The sequence below is a fragment of the Piliocolobus tephrosceles genome, chromosome 16, assembly GCF_002776525.5.
Source record: "Piliocolobus tephrosceles isolate RC106 chromosome 16, ASM277652v3, whole genome shotgun sequence".
Taxonomy (NCBI): Eukaryota; Metazoa; Chordata; class Mammalia; order Primates; family Cercopithecidae; genus Piliocolobus; species Piliocolobus tephrosceles.
Genome location: NC_045449.1, coordinates 51,140,485 through 51,143,292, shown reverse-complemented (window position 1 = coordinate 51,143,292; position 2,808 = coordinate 51,140,485). Strand labels below are relative to the sequence as shown.

The 2,808-nt window shown below is 46.0% G+C and overlaps 1 pseudogene; it reads left to right on the top strand.

Annotated features, from left to right (window-relative positions):
* Positions 1-5: 5 nt before the first annotated feature.
* Positions 6-59, top strand: LOC111537734 (annotated as a pseudogene).
* The last annotated feature ends 2,749 nt before the right edge of the window (positions 60-2,808 follow it).

Genomic DNA, 2,808 nt, shown 5'->3' with positions numbered 1-2,808 from the left:
AAATCAAGTATTACAGCTCTTTTAGAATCTGTTTAGCAGGTTTTCACCAGAAAACTCTCTAAAAAAAATAAGCCGGGCATAGTGGCTCACACTTGTAATCCCAACAGTTGGGGAGGCCAAGGCAGGAGGATTGCTTGAGCCCAGGAATTTGAGACCAGCCTGGGAGATCCTGTCTCTACAAAAAAAAAAAAAAAAAAAAAACCCACAAAAAAATTAGTCAGGTATTGGGAGGCTGAGATGGGAGGATTTCTGAGCACAGGAGGTTGAGGCTGCAGTGAGCCATGTTCATACCACAGCATTCCAGCCTGGGCAACAGAGTGAGACTTTGTCTCAAAAAAATAAACAAGGGCTAGGCACAGTGGCTGTAATCCCAGCACTTTGGGAGGCCAAGGAGGGCAGATTACTTGAGGTCAAGAGTTCAAGACCAGTCTGGCCAACATGGTGAAACCCCATCTCTACTAAAAATAAAAAAATTAGCTGGGCATGGTGGTGTACACCTGTAATCCCAGCTACTCGGGAGGCTGAGGCAGGAGAATTGCTTGACCCAGGAGGCAGAGGTTGCAGTCAGCCGAGATTGTGCCACTGCACTCCAGCCTGGGGGACAGAGCGAGACTCCGTCTCAAATAAATAAATAAATAAGGCTGGGTGAGGTGGTTCACATCTGTAATCCCAGCACTTTGGGAGGCCAAGGCAGGAGGATCACTTGGGCCCAGGGATTTTATTTATTGTGCTAATTTAATTTAATTTAGTGTATTTATTTTTGCAATGGAGTCTCCTCTGTTGCCCAAGCTGGAGTGCACTGGCGCCATCTAGGCTCACTATAACCTTTGCCTCTCAGGCTCAAATGATTTGTTGCCTCACCCTTCTGAGCAGCTGGTACTGCAGGTGTGCACCGCCACACTTGGCTAATTTTTGTATTTTTAGTAGAGATGGGGTTTAACCAATGTTGCTCAGGCTGGTCTCAAACTCTTGGCCTTAAGTCGTCTGCCCACCTCAGCCTCCCAAAATGCTGGGATTACAGGCTTGAGCCGCAGCACCCGGCCTGAGCCCAGAGGTTCTAGACCAGCCTGAGCAACATAGCAAAACCCCGTCTCTACCAAAATAAATATATATATATTTAGCCAGGGGAGGTGGCGCTTGCCTATAATCCCAGCTACTTGGAAGACCAAGGTGGGAGAATCACTTGAAACTAGGATACGGAGGTTGCAGTGAGCTGAGATCGTGTCTCTACACTTTAGCCTGGGCAACAAAGCGAGACTCTATCTCAAAAAAAAAGATAACCTGATACTGGAAAATCTGGCAGATACCACCTTAACCTAATGATCAAGGCTAACATCACTAGTAATGGGGAAATCAAAATTGTGTACCACCTGACAGGATGCAATGAGAGCATAGCGTCCTTTTCATGCTATTCCTGCCAAAGATAATACATATCCTAAATCTAATCAGGAGGAAACATCAGACAAGACCAAACTGAGCAACATTTTGCAGATTAACTGTCCTATGATCATCAAAAGTGTCAAGGTTGTGAAAGCCAAAGAAAGAATGAGGAACAATTTCCCTGACTGAAGGAGACTAAAGCGATGCAGTAACTGCTAAGCATTGCGTCTAATTGAATCATTTACGCATAAAAGACATTATTGGGATAAATGGTGAAATTTTATCAGCTGCTGAGGATTGATTTCTTGATATTGATTATTGTATTATGGTTCCGAAATGTGTGTTGTCTATGTGGTTATGTATGTGTGTTTGGAGAAAATACACACTAAATATTTGGGGGTGATAAAACTTGTCAGGTTGTCAACTTGCTTGCAAATAGTTCATGAAGAAATAATATTTTTGTACTTTAAAAAACAATTCTGGGCCGGGAGCGGTGGCTCACGCCTGTAATCCCAGCACTTTGGGAGGCCGAGGCGGGCAGATTGCTTGAGCTCAGGAGTTCACGACCAGCCTGGACAACACAGTGAAACCCTGTCACTACTAAAATACAAAAAAATTAGCCAGATGTGGCAGCATGCACCTGTAATCCCAGCTACTCAGAAGGCTGAGGCAGGAGAATTACTCAAACCCGGGAGGCAGAGGTTGCAGTGAGCCAAGATCACTGCACTCCAGCCTGGGCGACAGAGCAAGACTCCATCTCAAAAAAAAAAAAAAAAAAAAAAAAACCTCTGTAAATTTAAAATAATTTAAACATTTTAAAAGTGAAGTTTTTGGCTGGGCTCAGTGGCTCATACCTGTAATCCTAGCACTTTGGGAGGCCAAGGTGGGCAGATCACCTGAGGTCAGGAGTTCAAGACCAGCCTAGCCAACATGATAAAACCCTATTGCTACTAAAAATACAAAAAGTAGCTGGGCGTGGTGGCGGGTGCCTATAATCCCAGCTACTCTGGAGGCTGAGGCAGGAGAATTGCTTGAATCCGGGAGGCTGAGGTTGCATTGAGCTGAGATTGTGCCACTTCACTCCAGCCTGAGTGAAAGAGTGAAACTCCATCTCAAAAAATAAATAAACAGGCCGGGCGCGGTGGCTCAAGCCTGTAATCCCAGCACTTTGGGAGGCCGAGACGGGTGGATCACGAGGTCAGGAGTTCGAGACCATCCTGGCTAACACGGTGAAACCCCATCTCTACTAAAAATACAAAAAACTAGCCGGGCGAGGTGGCGGGCGCCTGTAGTCCCAGCTACTCAGGAGGCTGAGGCAGGAGAATGGCGTAAACCCGGGAGGCGGAGCTTGCAGTGAGCTGAGATCCGGCCACTGCACTCCAGCCTGGGTGACAGAGTGAGACTCCGTCTCAAAAAAAAAAATAAAAA